The 20,244-nt window shown below is 44.4% G+C and overlaps 1 protein-coding gene across 1 annotated transcript in view; it reads right to left on the bottom strand.

The window, feature by feature from the left end:
• Nucleotides 1–20,244, bottom strand: part of MAMLD1 (mastermind like domain containing 1) — an 81,616-nt gene that overhangs the window by 11,863 nt on the left and 49,509 nt on the right. The gene's annotated exons all lie outside the window — the stretch shown is intronic.

The following is a 20,244-nucleotide window of genomic DNA, read 5'->3' as shown; positions in this document are numbered from 1 at the left end:
TATTAAGGTGACCTTGAGTATGGGGAACAAGGAGCAATTCCATTATGTTTTTAAATGGAAATTATTATTAAAACACCCGAAGCTGAACTGTTGTAACCAAGTCAACTCAATCTCCCCTTAAAAAATTCCTTTTCTCCCCTTCCATTCGGATTGTATTTACAAACTGTAGATGTCTCATTTTTTTCTGGTGTCATTTCATTATTACAGAGTTGAGATCACTAGCCATCTGCAGCTTCATTTCATCAAGCTCTGATTTGTCCTTGGAGCAAGGTCATCCGGGACAAGAACATAAAATGCTGCTTTCCTCAAATGACAGTTCTTTATGCCTTCCTGTAAATACTCCCCACTAATTTTAAATAATTTTACCACTTCATACTCCCCCTCATACACACTGAAAAGGCTGATATACACACATATTAATAAGGAACTTGTCATTTAACCACTGCATGTCATATTAGAGGCAATTAATGGTGTTTATTTGCTGATAACGTAGGCATTTTGAACTCCAGCTCAAGAATCCATGGAAGCTTCATGTGACTTGCAGGATATTAGCTATGGGTCAGAAGTTGGGATCCCCCCATTCAGCATTAGCATATGCTTGGAGAGACTCTGTTTTCCATCAAGCAGAAAAAAAATGCAGTCAATGCACAAAAATTACCAGCTGCTCTATACCCTATGGTGGGTGAGTGATAATAAAACATCACTGGGTGTATGTGGGTTCATTCATCGAAATCAACAGACCAGTAAAGAAAGATTTTCAGGTGCATCGCACAACGTTCCGAGCTAAAAACAAAGGAAACGGAACATGGAATTTCTCCTCAGATCAGATTTGACTTGCCACAAACTGTGGAACATCTTCTCTGATGTAGAGACTGCTGTTCTGGATTAAAGCAAAACCCAAACCGAGAAAAGAAAAAAGCAGGGTAAATTGAGTTGAGAGTCTTCAATAACACACCCATAAAGAAACTGAGTGACTGAGAATAATCAGCACTAGCTCTGGGGGTCAGTCTCACTCCCAATCTCTGTTTGCAGATTCTGGCAACAACAGACTGAAGGTCCTGGCTCTAATCTCCAACACAAGGTGCCTATCTTTTGGCACCTGGAAAATTCATTACTGGGCGGATGTGGTGGATTCTGAGATACGCTCTGCTGTACGCAGCCATCTGGCTCACAAATAACCATGCGAGAGTTTTTACCTGGGTGCCTTTAATAGCCTCAGCAGCCCTAGTCATGAAGACATGCACATCATGGAGGTCTGTTTGCAAACACCCCTGGCTCTGTGTCATGCAGACAGGCATTCAGGCCTCTGAGGAGTTCAGCTGCACAAGAAGTGTCCCTCTGGACAAACAGTGGAGGGTCAGCTCATGAGACAGTGAGCATGCAATTTGTCAGAGGAGACGTGGAAAATGGGATCATTACAGGTGAACTCCCAAGCCTCTAAAGGAGGTGATCTTGAATGGTGAGTTTGTTTTGCAACTGAGTCACAGGCCAAAGCCATCCCTATGGACTTGGGCTACAAGATCAGGTCTAGTTTCGTCACATGTAGATTCTTCCTGTGACTACGGGCAAGCCTCGTCATTGCCCTCTCTGCCTCAGGTTCCCTCCAAAAGGAATTAAAGTTAGTCCCAGAAAAGGGGGATGAGGGTAATTTCCTGGGGCAGCATGGGGCTTACATCTCCAGGCTCCTGAAATGGCACCTTTCCCATGCCCTCGGATTATGACCCCGCAGACCTGCGGCAGCTTCTTGCTGCTCACCGGTGAGAGGTGGAAGGGCTTTTCTTGCTTCACTCCATGTACAAGCACTGTCATGTTCTCCTCTCTGCATCTCTCCTCCGGGTCCGGCCGCAGCTGGTTGCATCTCAGCACAGCACTAAACTATACCGAGTTGTAATGGTCCCCCAGGGCCTCCAACCTGGCTGCACAGCCCAGTGGAGCGCAGCATGTCCCAGCCACATGCCCTGTGATCCCGTGACTCGACCCTTACGTGCTGCAAAAGACGCTGCTCCAACAGCTACGGACATTGCTGCACCTGGAGAATCCCTCAGTGCCCAGCTGGGAGCTGTGTAGGGAGGGTTGGCTGCTAGGACATGTCAGCCCTATGTTTTGCCTGGTACGAAAAGAAGAGGCTGGCTGAGGTAGTTATTGGTGAGAATCCTAGGATTTTTTCTGCGAGTCCTGCTTGATATTTTATCGTGACAACTTTTTACTTCCGTAAGAACTATCCAGTTTCACTCCACACCCTCTCCTGCATCCCTAGCCCCGCTCCATCCCCATTATATGTCCTTCTCCACCATTTACATGGCAGGAGACATTTTCCATTTGAAATTTATCCACGATGAAGAAAACCTTCCAAGTGCCTCCAAATACCATCCTCTCACGTCAGCCAAGATTTCCCTGAAATTCTGTGGGATTTTGGTGTCTCTGTCACTTAAGATAATAGGAGTCTAAGAAACACGTGCCTTTGAACATTTGGCCAGCCACACTTTCGCTGTAAGGAGGGAGGGAAGCGTACAAAAGAAGCTTGGAGGCTGGAGCTCGGCCACGTTCCCTGTGAGGCAAAGATGTTGCAGAACGCTCGCAAGTGTTTCTTCAGCAGAGACACCGCATGTCAACAGTTAACTTCCCTTTGTTCCCATCCAAATGATTAAGGTTAGAAGCTTGCCTGGTGACATCACCAGAGTTTAAACATGCTGGATATGGTCCAGGGAGCCAAAGTTATTGCTGACCCCATGGTTACTGATCCGCTCTGCAAGTAGCTGATGTCTGCTCTCACTTTATGAATTATTTAATGGGTTAAAGATTGGTCAGATCTTCTTTATGCAATGTACAGCTATACAGTGGGCAGGAGGACATAAACATGCATTAACAAGGTTAAAGTCATATACTGTAACTACACTGTTTTCAGCTTGCAGCTTTATTGACTTAATCATGCCAGCACCACAGCCAACAAATCATTAAATCCATTCCATTCTTCTGCTGGTTACCAACCACAAAAACAGAGGCAGGCAAACACGGAGCAAATCTCGGAGGGGGTGGGGAGCAGCGGCGGGGTGCGGGGCCGAGGAGAACAGTGGGATCACTATGGAGCGACGCTGGCCTGTCACTGCCAGCACAAAGACGCCAAATCTGTCTTTACGGACTAAGTGGTTTCATGGTTTAAAGTGACACACTCATTTGTTCCTGTTTTGCAATGATTATAGAAAAGAAGAAGGCGGGGGGGGTGTGGGGGGAGGGAGGGAATAAAAAGCAAACTGAGCTTCTTCATATCGTAATGTGTGTGTGTGTGTGTGTGTGTGTGTGTGTGTGTGTGTGTGTGTGTGTGTGCATCCCCAGAGCCGTAGACCTCGGCTGCAAACACACCCCAGGGCCAGGGCAGAGGAGATCTGGGTGCTCACGGCACCCCAGGGGTCTCAGGCTCTGCACTGCACTCACTGCTAAGCTGCAGCCAAACGCAGGCATGATTAAGAGTTCAGTGTAAAAGGAAAGAGACATGGAGCATTAAATCAGTCCTTCCATTGCCCTCCAGGAGCAGCTCTGACCACACAAGCCATGGGAGAAGTCTCTGCTTTCAGACTGAAGTAACAACTTCACTTTCAGACAAAGGCTCTAATTTTTGGCCTGGCACTTCACTGTAACTTTTCAGGTCCATGTCCAGACCCCCCAGAAACTTCCTGACTGCCAGCAGTGTGCAGAAGGCAGGTGCACACTGCAGTCAGCAGATTGCCAAATACTGTTTTTAGGTGGTTAGTTGAAGACATCCAGGTTTAGGAATGGAGCTGTCAGCTTATAGGGTTTGAACCTGTGAGGTCTTTATTTACCACTGTTGTTGCACCCATTTGTACCCCGATGGAAATCACCTTCTCTATCACCATCATGGCTTGTTCTGTGCTAGGGCAGCATCCTGTCAGGACACAACTCCTCTGTGTTACTATCAGGCTACAGACGAAGAATTCAGCATGAACTCTTGGAAACCTTCACACATCAGGGTGTTTTGCTTCTTCTGCAAATGGCTATTTGAGAGCTTTCCTCCACTGAGAGAACATGAAATAAGCTCCTCTGTTCTGAGGAAGACTCAGCTACACCGGGAGAGATTCCCGGCCCATTTCTATTTGTTTTCAAAAGAATAAATGACCAACAAGCTCCCTTTGCTTCATCTTCTGGGTACAAGCTGCTTAGAGCTCCCTGGGAGAATAACCCAGATTTTGGCAACCTACCAGTGCAAAAGCTTGGCAGACACATTTGTACCTTGTCCTGAGATACACCACTCTAGACCTTTTTGAGCACCATCATTATTTGGTTTTATAGTTGTTTTCTTTAGAACCAAACAAGCCTTCTTACAGTCTGAGTTCCAACCTTGCCTTCTTTTGTTTACTAGTCTCCAGATCCCTATCACCCAGAGACAGCTCCTGGCTCCATATATTGCAAATAAACATATCATCACTTGGTGCAGGAGTCGGCCAGAATTCCTCTTGGAAACGGCCACCAAGGAAGAGCCTGTCCCCCAGCTGCCTGCCCATGGTACAGAGGCTGTGGAACACACCATCAAAGGTGCTTATTTCCAGCCACCACACTGGAAAAAAGACAAACAAAAATGATTTCTGAGAGTCAGAAAGTCAAAAGTTTGCTATTTAAGGTACCTGTGTGACTTTTGACTTCACAGACTTTTGTATATTGGATCACCACAGCTGCTGCTGCTTCCACGGACAGGGAATAAAGGTACCTCCAGCAGACAAAGGGCCAAGCCTAGACATGTTGTCCGGGCTTCCCTCACCACAGCCCATCCACCACATCTCGGAGGTGCACATTAGGGTGAGCTGAAATTACCCTCTAAACATCTTTTCCTCCACTGGCCACAAGAGGAGCCTAAATGATGGGAGAAGATGAATCCCAACCAGTCACAGAGGAAGCCTGACAATGGAGAGCGCTAAATCCTCGTTTCACAAGGCCCAAACCAGTGCTCAACCACACAGCTTTTTGCCTTTTGTCTGGGGTTCAGCAGCCCCAGCTCCACTGTACCCTGCCAACGTTGCCTCCCTCCACTGAATTCCAGCTCTGCAGCTCATGCCAGCCTGCACCCACCTTCCATTTGTGAGTGCTTGCTGGCCCAAGATGGCAATTTGAGGGTTGGTGTGATGGACCTGTCAGCCTGGAGAGCACCTTATCATTGCCCTGTGCTTATCAGGAGAACATGGGAATGCAGAGGAGGCTCTGCAGCCGCAGTCATTAGCCAACAAGCTGCTTCAAAGGGAAGTGACAGTTGTGATGTTTAAGGACCGACACACCCAGCCAGGAGTAACACACTAGCTGGGCTATTTATAATCCCTGATTCTAGAGGCTTAAAATAGCACTGCTTTTATTTTTATATTTTTAGGCACACTTGTGTATTTAAGCAACTCCATTCGCAGGCTCCACATCAAACACATCACAGGCAGTCTCGGAAATGACAGTCAGTGCTCCATGTCTCCCCACGGAAAGCAGAGGTGAATTTCCCTCTCCCCTATCTGACCCCTATCTCCTTGGCCAATGTGATTAAAATCCCCAGGCCTATTTCCATGTATTTTTACATACAGACTGGCTCTTCCAAAAGCAAAAAAGCAAAGGGCTATGCAGCACCTGCCTGCAAACAGCCAACTAAAGTGGAACAGCAAAGGTATTCCAGTTGGCAGTACATAGCCACACGTGCTGCTCTCACCAAAAGGCACCACAAAGCCTCTGAAGGAGTTAAGGGGTCCTACAAGAAAGCAATCCTCATTGTTTGTGTTTTTCTTAAAAAACAAAGGTCAATATACAGAACTAGTCAAACAAACCAGGGCTGCAGGTCTGAAAGGAGCATTCCCTCCGGCTGCTGCACGGGCGTAGCTATTTGTTCTCTGCTCCCTGGTGCCACAATGTACCTTGGTTGGCATTTCTTAATGACTAGAGCATCCATGTGCTCTTTGTAAAACAATTATAAAATATTCAGGACAGGAGAAAAAATTCTTTGCACAGCCAAGGCTCCGGCAGACTGCATAGGTGTCAAATGGTAAATCATTAGGTGTTTTGTTTTAATTGAAGAGTTATTTATACCCTGGAACTTGTTATTAACATAGGAAAAACCAGAACTTACTGTTACCCATAATTAAAGGGACTATTATGGGACTGCAAAAGCACGCCTGGCCCCAGCCAGACCACCCCTCCTCTGGCAGTGGTGACTGTCACAGGGAGGAACATTAAATAGAGGCTCCATCTTAAGGTACTTCAGCCAAGAGGTTCAGAGGGGCAGTCCCAACACACGAACCCCAATTTTGGCACTCAGGCTCACCCCTAGCACCCCTCTCCTGCCTCTGGCCACAGGCCAGGCATAAAGCAGGGGAGCTTTGAGGAGAGGGTACTGCAGGGATGCAACCCCACACTGCCCTATTGGCAAAGCCCTTCTGACCAAGGGGCACGCGGATAAGACACATCCTGGATTTGGCCTGGAGTTGCATAACCATCCTGTTAAAATTCAGGATTAACAGGTTATATTTTCATTTGCGAGATTGTTATCTGCCCCAAGAAAGGTTTCCGATTTCACCAGCACTAATCAGGAGCCACAATGGATTTCCGGTCTCGGCAATGAGGCTCGAGAGCCTTTGTACCTTGTGGAGCCGGTTTTAATTCAAATCTAACTGGCAGAGCTTTTGTAGCTGCATGTTGAACAGATTAAGAAAAAAAAGGAAAAAGTCACTTCCATGCTACTGTAACTTATTTCTAAATCCATTTCTTACAGACACAAATCCCTCTGACCACCGAAGAATCTGGTAGCTGCATTCCCTTTCCAGGAATGACACCCTCAATCTCTCCAGTGGCCCTGAGCAATGATCCCCATTACCAGTTCTGTGCCTTAAAAAAAATGCACCAAAAACCTGCACTGGTGCCCACCTCAAGTTCTGGTTTGTGCTGTTAAGGATATTATAAAAAAATAAGCAGGTCCAGAATAAAGAGATCAGCGTGCCACGACAGCCTGTGCTCCTGCACAACGCGGGGCTGCGTGCCCTGCGCTGTCAGCTCAGCGGCATTTCCCACTGGAATGCTATCACCCGGACACACAGCCCGGCAGAGGAGGTGCACTGGCCTAGGACAGTCAAGTACGAAACTAGAGTTGCCGTAATTATAACTGGGAGGCCAAACAGACCCCCTGAGAGGGTCTATCTTTGTGGACAGAGGGGGGAAAGGCTCACTGACAACTAGCTGTACCAGATGGGTAAATTAGACCTGGGTTACAGCCTGCGTGTTCTCCCCCTGCCTCCGCCCCCAAGGACTGCGTGAGTCAGTGGAACTGGAGGGAAAATATACACAAAATTCTACAAGTGCAGGAATTAAAGAGACATCTCCAAAGCTTGCCTCTGGCACTCAATACCAGCTGCAAAATTGGGTTAGCTTGACATTGCTGCTGGAGGTGAACAGAGCCTGGCTGAGCTGAGTCGCAGGCGAGCAGAGCCCTTCTCTGCAGAGCAGGTGAGCACAACACTGCCTGCAGTCTCATCACTCCAGCACGGAAACACGTTTTTAAATTTTTAAATCCGGGAGTGAGAGCAATTAAGAAAACAAACTTTGTTTCCTGAACAAACGTGGGGTTCAGACAGTTTGGGATTATGAGATACATGCAAATTTGCAAGTCTGGCCTGAGCCAGTTTTTGAGGGTTGGAGAACTCTGCAAGTTCTCCAAGGTTCAAAAGAGCTTTGCCTTGAATATTCATGGCAAGAACATGTTGGTGTTGAGGCTGTTTTACAGTGACAGTACCACCTAACGCATCCCACTGACAGTCACACCGCCCGGCAAGAGGCTGGGAGAGCTCCATAAACAGTACAGCAGTTCTGGAGAGGAAATCTCAAATGTCTTGTAAATCCTGCTGCAGGGAATGCCACATCACAGGGGGCTCATTCGAAAGCTCTCCTGATTTGTCCACTCGGACAAGATGCCAGGAGCTGCCAGTGATGACACCCTGCTGCCTCTCCCGACAGGATGTCGCCTGAGCCACCTGCCTGGCACGTGTCCCCTGTCCCGGCAGCATTCAGAAACCAGTGCACAAACTAACCCAGGAAAAAAAGTGACTTTCCTTTCTGTTCCCATTTGCTGCTGGGCTTGAGATAAGAGTACAAAGGCTGATAAAAACGAGTCCACAAACCTTTGATACTCTGCCCCCAAGTTGGGGAGGTTTCCATGGGGCTGGAGCAGGGGCTGCTGCTGGAGTCAGCTGGGAGGAGGGAGAGGAGGCAGGGGAGGGAGAAGGGGAAAAAATGAACAGCTGCAAAGCAATTAAGCCTGCCTCCCTGCCGTACTGTCCAAAGCAGGAGGCAATCTAATTCAGCCTGGTGCCTCTCTTCCTTCAGCCGTCTGGTGCCTGCCTGGGATTCAGGAAAGGGGCTGTCTGACTGCCCACTTTGTCTGCCGAGCCAAAGGGGCCCTTCCCAGCCACAATTTCCAAAGGAAAGAGATCTTGGCTGGCGGTGTCTCTTCTTTTCTGAGAAAAACATGCACTGAATGTAGTGGCAGCAGCTTTATAACCCTCTCCTGCCCTTCCTCAGCAAACAACCAAAGTGGAGCTGGAGCAAGAAAATGACCCCGCTGGCTCCTCAGCTCAGCACTTGTCTCCCAGCACAATGAATCAATTAGCATCCCATCATTATTGTGGTAACTGTATCTTTCACAAGCAAGATTTTATATAGAGATAGAATAGGATGTTTTCTGCTCATTTCCTTCCTGTCATTCCAATCACGAACTACTGTTAAAAATACAATGCATTTAAAGTCTGTAACATTTGCAAGCATGAGTTCCAGTTTCCCAGCTGAATGGCTGGTCTTTGTTTTCTGCCCAGTAAAGGTGTGGAGGATCAGCGATAGAGGGGAGCCTGTGGTGCAACTGGGTTAGAAACCCACATATACAGAAGGTCACCTCATTTTCATGTTCCTAATATCAGGGATTACTTTAATTCCTTATTCTGGCCAACTGCTTTGGTTTATGATCCACAGCACAGGACTCCTTCCAGCAGGTCTAAGGTGGTACTTGTTCTGCTACTTCTTCAGAAACTGGCAAAAATATTTTATTTGGAAAAAGTTAGTACAGCAGGGCAGTAAAAGCCTTTTAGTACCCAGTCAGAGAAGCAAATAGGCTCTCTTAGGAAAACAGAGTACAATTCAACTCTACTTTCAGTTAAATCTGACAGTAATGTGGGCAGCAGGTACGTATCCTCCCCCTGGCTCAATCAAGACAGAAAAATGCAAAACGTGTATTTTAAATGCAGCTAGACAGCATTTCATCTTATGAAATGCCTCAACACTGCTATCATAAGCACAAAAGAAATCACAGAGAACAAGATTTTAGCCCACCATCCTGATAAATGGTTTATAAAGGATGAAATCCGAGGAAACCTCTGTAAGCCAAAGCACAATAATGTTATATATTGTGTCAACGTAGAATGGAGAACACCCAGGACAGGAGTTCCTTACTAATCTTATTCTACATAAGGTTCCTCATGAAGGTCACAGTTCTTTTTAAAAATAAAATTTATGGACATATAGATATATGCCATCTGTGTAGGAAAAAGCCCAGACTCTGGACTGGGCATGAAATGGATTTGTCCATATTCCCTCTCAATACCACTATTTTTTCTTAATAAAATAGTTCTTATTAAATAGTAATGTTTAATTTCCTTTAAAAAAGTAAAGTAGAACATAAACAAATGTTGGGGATTTTAGCTGAAGTCCTAAACTATGGGAAAATTCTGGTATGTCCAGCAAAACTTTTTTCAGTTAAAGATTTACTCACATTTCAGGACCATCACACAGTCTATGGTGATGTTATCAGCATTTCTCTGTTCTTCTTGACCTTAAGCACTCTTAAACCATTAAATACATAATATTCCCTGATAATAGAATGCCATTCACATTTCAGTAACAATAATTCACTCTAATGAGATAAGAACTTACACATCAAATTACTCTTCATCTATTTGAGAGATATTAACAGACTTTGGGGAACTGTAGAATCACAAATAATGACGTCAAGAGTCTGACACCATTCCTGGAGAACTTGTAACTCCCAGTTACATCAATAGGAATTTGAGATGTGCAAGAATTGCAAAATCAGATGTTAATCTGCAGAAAACAACACAGGTATGGGCAGTCTGCATTTCTGCCTTAAGCAAACAAGAACCAACAAGACTATTAATGAGAGAAAACAGCACCAGTTGCTAAATGCACGTATAAATTCTCATTAAAACCAACTATATTCCTCAAGTGAGTCATTACCGCGTAAAGAAAACTTTTACAAGAAACTTCATGTTGTTTACAAATTTCCCATTTACATTTTGTTTTAATTCTTGCCTTCCCACTCACGCCACGTGCCCCCAGCCTCAGCAAAGAGCTGCAAGAGAGGGAAACTTGATGCTTAAGTTAAAAACAAAGAATCATCAAGATTTACTCCGGCACTTCAGGGAACAGGTTCTCCACTTTTTCTGCGGTCAAATAACTAATGCAATCTGAACACCGACCTTCTTATCAAACTAAGCCAAGATCACTCAGTGTTCTCCTGGCACAGGGGACGGGAGGCTGCTCTGGCACAGGCTGGGTCCGGGCTGGGGGAGCGAGTGGCTGCACCGCCTTTGGCGCTCCCCGGTGCAGCACTGCTGCCGAGCCAAGGACGAAAAATACAGCAGGAATAGCTTAATTCCAGCTCTAAATGAGCTCAGCGGGGAATCTAAACAGTCAAGTCAATTGCTGGAATCTGCACTTTTCAACCTCGTTCTGCTCCTTTGATCAGACTGAATTTTGAGCTACGGCGATTAATGGACTAATAGAGGAAGTCGCAGGGTATCTCTTGGGAGAGGAGGGAACGGAGAAAAAAAGTATCTCATCCTCATCATGCAGCTATTCTGCAAAACGCCACAATTCCACGTAGAAAACTAAAATACCGCTGCAGAAAGTGTGCTGACTGAGCTGGGAAGGAGGGGGGAAAGGGGGTTGTATAAAACAAAAAAATAATACTCATATGATCACTCATTCATTGCTTAAACACACCCTTCAGAGTAAGAGAGAAAGAAAACAGACTACCCAAGTACAAGTGCCATGTAAACTACCCTTCAATCAAGTACAGTAACAGTTTATACTTAGTATTGCCAAAGAGTAAAGGAAATATTAAACACATTTATTATGCAAAGAGAAGCTTCCAAAGGCCCTGAGTATTTAAGCACTCAGAGAAACTGATTTGTTTATGGCAAGGACAAATACTACTACTGATATTGCAGGATAGTATGTCCTTATCTTGCTGGAAAGGGAAGAAACAGATTAACATTAGCAGCCTGCAATCACAAAAGAGAGGGAAAGAGTCTTTGTTAAGATTTTTTTGCCCATTTGCTTTTATTACTGTGCCTGATAGGAGGGGGCAGCTTTTCTTCCTGCAAGGGCCAAATGTGGCTTCTGCAACTGATGACCACAAAAGACAAACCCCAGAGGACCGAGAATATAATCACTGGACTGATTAAAACATGAACTTATTCAAAGTTCGGCATGTTTGCAAAATGCTGGTGCTAACCTCTAGGGGGAAAAAACCCCAGTAACAACAACAACAATAAGTCACCAGAAAAGCCAAAAATAATTCAAATATAAAGTTAAGCTGAGGTAGATTCAAGTGCACCAAAGCTTCCAGCTCCCTCTCTTTTTTTATTGCAGCACTAATATGCCATTGCCAATGACTGTTGTGCCCCTTGCTGCATCCTCCTCCACCTTTGGTCTTACTTGAGCATACAAAGCCTAGATACATACATGATTCACTCTGCTCTCAGAAGTAATCCTGCAGTCGCCCTGGAATGACCTCCCACTGCGTAAATTTAGGCGTGTGTTTGAATCTTTACAAGATCAAGCTGTTAATGTAATGTCTTAGACCGGGATATCATACTATTTTGTCTGCATTACAGGGCTTACCCTCCTTGTGGGTCTCTCATCAATTCTGTAACGGGGAAAAATAACTTGGCACAGCTTGTCTGTAACCGGCATTCACAGTTGCATCTGTCTGACACTGATCCAAGGAATCACATTTTCATTACTTCAGTGACAAATGTTAAATAATTTTCCTGGTTATACAGAGAATATTATTTATACAGAAGTAATGCATTTCCTGTCTTCTTCTTTTAACACTCCTATATGCAAAGGGTTAAACTGTAATACAGGATTACTTCTTAACAGCAGTACTTTTCAGAATTATGTACCGATAATGATAATATTTGCCTTTATATATGCTATAAAAATTTAACTTTAAAAGACGTAACAGAGTGATTAGCCTTCAAAGCCCTACAAAGAGCTGCTGCATTCTGATTGAGGATTACTATCAATTATTAGTGCCGGCTGCTTGAAACAGTCCAAAGTGCTTGAGACAGAAATATTACACAGCCAACAGGGCAGACTGATAGGCTTCCTAAATGTACAGTTTTTGAAGACAGCTCATAATAGTGTTTGGCTTTCAAACCTTAATGTTAACAGCTTTGATGGGACTGCTTCTAATTTGTATTTAAGACCCATTACCTTTTCCTCTAAGCAATCTTCGTGAAACATCATTTGTTCTAGGGGGATATTTGCCATCACACGCAGCTCTGTAATGGCCGTTAATTCACACCATTTTGCTTGCCCCTGTATTAATCAGCAAACTGTGAATCATCCCAGTGTTTCCAGACTCACAGATGTATGAGAGAGCCACCGAGGCCAGTCCAGTTTCTCTCCCCATTCAGTCACACAGACAATATCAGTTCCTGTTTACAGCCTCGGCTTTGTTTTCCCCCACCCACACACTGAAATTTCTCCAAAATGCCCAAAGAAAAAAAAGAGAGACTGAGTTCATTTTACCAGGAAAGTTATTTCTAGGTATTGCATCTGAAACAAAACATGTTTGTACTTCGAGCTGGTGTGCAGCACTCACTGCAGCCAGGCAGAAACGACAGAGGAGCAGAGCAGAAAGGCACAGTGGGCTGCTCCCGTCACCCCACCCTGCTGGACCGCCGGCCGGCGCCAGGCACGGGATTTAACAGCATCTCAGGGACTCTCCTACTCATTTGTTTGCCGGTTATTCTATTTGTTAAATTAGACTTTGGTTCTGTACATATTTCTGCATTGTGGAGTACAGATGTAATTTTAGCCTATGACAAGACAACACTAGGTAGAAAGCACCCCAAAATTCAAGGGTGCACACCATGCTTTCACAGTATCACTGCAGAAAGCATTAAAATGATTTATTAATTTAGGCATCAAATTTGAGATAGTAAGGAGGGCATGGTTTTGGGGAAGTGAGCACATTTTCCAAAAGCCAGGCTGCCTTTAGTTCAACATCACTGCCATTTACTAAGAAAAAGACAGAAAATACAGATGGTGAACAAACCTATCTTCCACAACTGCTGGAAAAATGGAATGAAGATGTTCAGATATTAATGGGGATTTACAGCACAGCTGAAATGAGTTGGGTGTACAATAGGGTCATGGAAACCATTTCCTCATTGCTATTCCTCAGCACGCCGGGTCATGAACACACCTCTGCAGTGTAAGAATTATGGGTGTGCTGACTTGTAAGTGAGGATGCAAGTGGTGTGCCTTAGCCATCACTAACCACTCTACAAGTTGTTATTTTTAAGAATGATACACAGAAGGAAGTTACAGCATCCATCCTGAAGCCAAGCAGTGAGAAGGTTACCGAGTCTTTTCCTAGATTCCTGGGATGTTTATAACTTCATTGCATCTAAGAGCGCAGTTGAGGAAACGTGTATGTTCAAAACCTTTTGCTCAACTGCTTATAAATTAAAGATTTCCGCATATGGATTTTTTTTTTTTTTAAATACAGACAGCAAAATGGGTTACCTGGGAAAAAAAAAGAAGCAAGAAAATGTGCAGTTGGGGCCTGATTCAGCATATGGCTGTGCCAGGAGTGGAGTAGGGGACACTGCAATGACACACAAGCCCTACCCTGGGCACTTGGAAACTCACTGCAAGCAGCCTTGTCAGGCTGAAAATGCAGCACCTTGCCCTAAATTCCTCTGGGATAAGTCACATTTCCATCTACATGTTCACAGTACACGAGCACTACTTACTCTTTCTCCACCAAAACCCTGGACAACACTCCACCAGCCCACACATACATCACTTCATTGTCCTGCAGGTAACGAAGAGAAAGACTTTCCTGAGCGCCTCCAGCACCCCTCATGGGTGTTTATAGCTTCCCAAGTCTCTTTTATCTTTCCAGTTGGACTTTAATTTGTCCAGAGTGAGATTCCCATAGAGTTGCCTGTGTCCTAAATGCTAAACTGCTGGAATATCATCTTCCATTTTATTAAACAGGTCATAACCAAGAGAAAGACCTGTCTGGGTCAAGGGAAGTGCTGCAGCTTTGATGGAGTGTCCGCATTAATTCTGGATCCAAAAGGAGGGTGATGGTGAGGGTGGGAGAGGATGCTCCCCACATGGTGTTCAGAAGGGTTTGGCCTATTTACAAGCTTCTCCTCTGCAGATTGCTTCCCCTAATGATGTGCTGTGTGGTGTCCAAGAGTGCTTTCAGCACAACAGATAGCTAAACTGGAAGGCATTATGAGTGCATTAGGCAGAGCTGCTGGAAACATCAGTGCCTGTAAACATCTTAAAATACAAGCCAAAGAAGTGAGAGGGTTAAGACATGGCTACAAGGGCTCCACTACAACAGGGGAATGCTTTGAAATACCTGAAATCAAGAAGACAACACATGCGATTTAAAAAAACACTGCAAAAGAGCTCACTGCTCAGAAGACCAGATGCGAACTAAGGTTTTTTATCTTGATTACGGCACTTCTGCAAATGTTGTATTACTGTTGACATGTTGAGGCCAAACACCCCATTTCTTTCCACAAGTTTACTCCTTACTTTCCAAAACTTATCTGACATTATTTATTCAAAGGGAGGGGAGGAAGGGAGAAGATGGCAGTCGATAGCTTCAGTCAAGCTCCTCTCCAACTCTCTTGAGAAAGGGAATGGAAAGTCTTCAAGTTTGAAAACAAAAATCAACTCATTTGCAAGTGCACAGATAAATATAAATTCAGAAATGACCATTCAAGAAGGTGTTTTTACATGTGTGGAGAGGTCAAACTCCAGGCTCAGCCTTATTGCTCTCTGTAATCCAGGTTCATCACCAGCTTCCTTTATTCATCTATTCAAAGGCACTTAATTAGCTGAAGGGCTTGTTGCTTTGCCTTCAAAAGCTCTCCATCCCTCAAAGGCTTTGTTTTGGTATTGTGCTACCATTGCCCTTTGAAATCAAATCTGGTTTTCACCTCCATAGCATTAGTAAAAGAAAAAAAAGAGTAGTATTTTAAAAACTTTTTTCACAGAAAGAAGGAAAGGAAAAAGGAGAGGAAGAGAAGAGAAAAGAGAAGAGAAGAGGATACCAGCAGAACTTCATTGAAAGTGGCTTTAAAAATAAGTTTGACACTTAAAAAGATGGGAGATTGAAACTTCAGATGAAATGTGGCCAGTATTTTTGGTCTTATTAATAATACATGATACTATGGTTGTTTCATGTGTTAGCAAGACTCCTTGTGACATCTCGGAAATCCCAAATGAACCACGATTCTTCCTGTACTTGCAAGAGGACTGTATGTACCCAGATGCTGTAGGCTGTGTTCTCTGCTTTTCCAAACTTTTCATCAACCTGCATTAGAGCTTCTAAAGTGCTGCTGGATCAGAATGGTCTCATCTAACAGCCACAGTGCACTGACTCTTCACAGGCAGAAATAACTTCACATAACATATGACACCCAGGAATTAGTCTGTGGTATTACCATTTCTGTTTATATTAATAAAAGCTGTATTTTGTATTCCATTATATTTATTTAACCTTTGACATCTAAGCTCTGGGTCAGTTTGCTCTTTATAACAGTGTGTTTCTTCTTCAGTTTTGTTTCTATATTTTGAGAACTCATGGTCAGAAACAAGATTTTTTGTTTAATTTTCCCCCCCCTAGTATATTTAATCTAGCTCAGGGGTTTTGGTGTTTCTCTGCAACCTACAATTTACTCTTCCAACTCAGTTAATGTATTGCTGCTTTTACCACAGTTAAAGAAACACTTTGCTTTTCAAAGGTTTTTTTAATCTTCGCCACGTTCTTCACTATCTCACATGCAGTCCACATGTAGTAAAAATACAGCCACTTTTACTGCAAATAATATTAATTTTCTCTGTGTCTCTTCTCCTATCATTTTTTCTCTACCGTCATTTTTGGCAATGGAGATGAAACAAATATACCCTTCACTGACAATCCAGCGTGCAACTCTCTGGTTGTCAGCAGGAATGCGGAGAGCTCTAAGAATAGCACAAGTTCCTACCACGCAAGAGGAGCTCAGAGAAGCACAGCGTGTCCCACCCAGACAATGGCTGTTTATTACCCACATCCCCCCAGCATAACAACCTTTTTGGCTGTGTTTTGGTTCTCAGCATTTCACACACAGAGCAGTGGGCAATGCTGCCTTCCTTCCCGGGACTACCAAGTTTTCACTCAGATCAATACGGGCTTGGAAAGGGAATTGCCACCCAAAGGGTTTATTTTATTGCAGCCTGACTTCAACTGCAAAGATCACCAGCTTGTTTTGCTGCCTTCAGGGAGGAGGGGATCCCTCCTTTCCCTGCACAGAGCCCTGTGTCTGCTCTCACACCGGAGGGAGTAACAGAAGAGCTCTTCTGGGAGCAGGCGTGTTGTATCAGCATTGCTGAAGGCAGAATTGGGCCCAATGTATCTGACTTGCCAGAATAGGAGATCAGCAAGTACAAACTCTATTTAAACATGAAAATCAGGGAGATGCCCAACTATTCAACCTGCCTGGGCAAATGCAGCTTTTCACGCACTCAGAAACAGCCAATAAAGTCAAGTGGCGAAGCTTAAGCCCGAAAACTGCGTATGATAGTTCTGGAGACTATCTTTGACTCTCTGGCATTTACTACCATCTTTATATCGGGGATTTACGAGTCCAGACCTTTGAGTACAATTTCACTCACAAGCACCAGTCCTAGAGGAATAAAACTAAAACCTGCCCTTACCCAGGAGAGCAGCGTGAGCCCCCGCCAGGCTTTGCGCTGTCCCACAATATGAACTGTCAGTGCCTCCATCAATACCCATCAATGCTCAGCAATACAGACACAGTGCTTCAGATGGGGGCAGATTAGCCCCTATCAGATTTACCAGTTGTCCAGGCAATACAGGATCTGGGACACAGACCGATTACACTTAAGAGATATGTCATTAACTACAGGAATGGTAGAGCTGTGAGGCACCAGGAGTAACCCCCTGCTTTTGGAAGGTGGAGTCTCTGCTTTAATATGCATTTAAACAACAGCAAAATGCTCACTCCGGGTCTATGTCCTGGCTGCTGCTCTCTTCCCCATGTTGCTGTGCTTGCTACAAGGATCAAATTTCATGGTTTATTGTTCTCCCTCCAACTGGCCACCATCCACATTCTTCCTCTGTACGAAGCTGCACCTCTTGCTCCAAAGAAGAAAGTACTATGCCTTCTTTTTATAAATTTTAGTCACATTTGCAAACACACACACAGAGTAAGGGGATGACATTTAAGCACTAAACAACATTCCAGGGAATGCTGTTATTTTTCTCTGAGCAAATTTCTGTGAATGAGGCTAAAAAAGGGCAATTTTCCACTGGAAGGCTACTAATTTCTGAGATGAAGAAGTTGTTTCCCCTGCCTCCTGAATCTTTAACATTTTGCCTTTTAACCAAACAACTGCTCTATGCTTGAAAAGTCCTACTCATCACCTGCCTCAGGAGAGAATTGGCACTGAGGTTCTGCAAAGCTCAAATTCAGCTCTGGGTACGCTGCTGGAAAACAAACCACAGTCACCGGGGCTACTTCACTATAATGGAGTAAAACTGGTACACAGCAGGTTGGGCCCAAAATTCAGTATCAAGCTCTGAATGCAAATAAGAAATCTATTGCAGGCAAATGACAGATCCCCATGCTAGATTCCAAGAAACGTAGCAAGTATCTCAGACTCTCAAAGATTCCTACCTACAATAATTTTCCCATGTAATTTTTCTTTTAATTCAGCACTCAGGATCCATTTCCTTCTATGAGATTTGCAGTGAAGTTATCAAAATCTTACAAAATGCTCCACTCCTGAACATCCACCATCTTTCTTCGGCAGCTCAATAGACTGTAAAACTGAAGCACTGTCATCTGGTGTGTAATTACTGTAATAAGTCTTCCCTGTAAAACGAGGGAGGCACCATAAGCTTACCTAACTAGTCTGAAAATGTAAAATGCTCATCACCTGTAATCATTGTCTTAACTGTCCTTGATCTTTACTGATAGCAGCCAGCTTAGAATAACTCTCTCTCTGACAGTGAGAATCAGCTGAAAATGCAGCATAGGCAGAGTACCAGGAAAGTTGCTGGAAGAAGGACTATTTTGGCCAATTAGAGAGAAGCTGCATGAATTTTTCTCCCCTGCCCTCCTCCTCCCCCCCCTTTTTTTTTTTTTGCTAATCAGTTATGTAGGGGTTCAGAGGTGGTTCAAATGCAAAGTAGGGAAAACTGGGGCATAGGAAACCTCAGGAATCCAACAGGGATATAGCAACTCCACAGACTCAGCGGTGGAGCCAAAAAAATGCTCAAAGGTTATGGACGTACGCTCAAAAGTGATCATGTTACTGTGGTTAACAACTTACTAGCCCTCACCCAAGATGCAAAAAAACATTGGAAATGTGTTTCTTCACCCACACCTGCCTCCAGAGTAAAACATCTGGTGGGGAATAATTAGTGAAGCTGCTGCACTTTGCTCCCTTTCCATGGAATGTCCATCCATACATCTAGATCCCAAAGCAGCAAGGCCCTCTATTGTGTGTTTAATTTGGGTCCCACTGAACACAAACAGGGTCCTCATGCACTTAAAGTAACAAAACTGCTCCAAGTCTTTGTTTAATTAGGGCCTTGTATTGATAACCCTTTGAAGTGCAGTATAGATGCCACATTGTTACCTGTTCTACATTTGTGTAACAAATTCAGGGAGTCACCACTTCTTCCTGCTGCCTGTTTTAAGCTGCTGTTTTGAAGTGAGGGAGTACAACTTGGAAGAGAGCAAGTTGATCCTAAAGAGGCAGAGTGGAAATGCACCTCATTGATTTACCACCAAGAAGCTGACATTTAGTAACTACCCCCTTATTTCTCATTGCTATCATAGGACACGGTAACACCAAGTCACCTACACTGAAGAAGTCCACCTCCATAAGAACCAGTCACTTAGCAGGGAAGGAGAGCAAAGAAACCCCAGCTCTGGAGTGCATTCCCCAGCTCAGCTCTCACACGGATCCCAGCAGAGCTTCAGAGATCAGTCTCTGATTTGCTGGGAGAGAAGTGTCTCAGTCCTTCCCAAGGAGTTGATGGAGGGCCTCTGTGCACAGCTGATGGAGGACTCTGCTTACAAAGTTCTGGTTCACCCTAACAAGGTCCTTGGTTTGGTGGTGAGGTTGTGTTCCCAACTGTTCTTCCCAACAAAAAGACAACTGTTTATTCCTCACACCCAGGCTGCTCTCAGACTGACTCCCCAAGCCCTTCCGTGCTCCCAAGTCCCTGCTCACAGTACATGTCTCTTATCTGGGGTAGTAGCAGAGTCACACCTCTCTGTGAGTCTCAGGGAGAAGGTGGCTGGAGAGAAACCAGGGCTGTGCCTCCCTTCTGCCAGCTGCACTTTCGCATTTACCAGCTCGATCGGTATCGCAGATCACCACGGGTGGGGAATGGCCCTCATCCAAAGCAGGGAATGGCTCCTGGCAAATGCCAGTAACAGGTATTTCAAGTCTGCCTCTTTGCTATTCGGGAGCTGTACTGTTTGACCTGCTGTCCATGAAGGACATATTCTAACTTCACTTCTCACCCCACCTGATCTTTTCTAGCCTCAGAAGCATAACACGGATATGAATTTGTTGAAGGGCACTAAGATAAAAAGAAGGTATTCCCACTGAAAGGATGACAGGAAAAATGCAATGACAGTATCTCTACAGCTTATAAGTTCAATAAGAATATCACCTATACACATAAAATTATTTTAGTAATATGAAATGTGCTTTGCCTATTAGTACAAAGTTCTCCACTGGGCTAGAAGAGACAATGCATGGAATTACAGTATATTACAACTGAAAAAAATAAAGTTACTCTGATAACACCAGAACCTTGTTATTGCCTTGTCCATATACACACTGCACACACCCCAGAAGTTT

The sequence above is a fragment of the Pipra filicauda genome, unplaced genomic scaffold (genome assembly GCF_003945595.2).
Source record: "Pipra filicauda isolate LSUMZ 115617 unplaced genomic scaffold, ASM394559v2 scaffold239_size1682155_pilon, whole genome shotgun sequence".
NCBI lineage: Eukaryota > Metazoa > Chordata > Aves > Passeriformes > Pipridae > Pipra > Pipra filicauda.
Note: the sequence above shows the minus strand (reverse complement) of the source record. Positions and strands in the feature narration are given on the sequence as shown.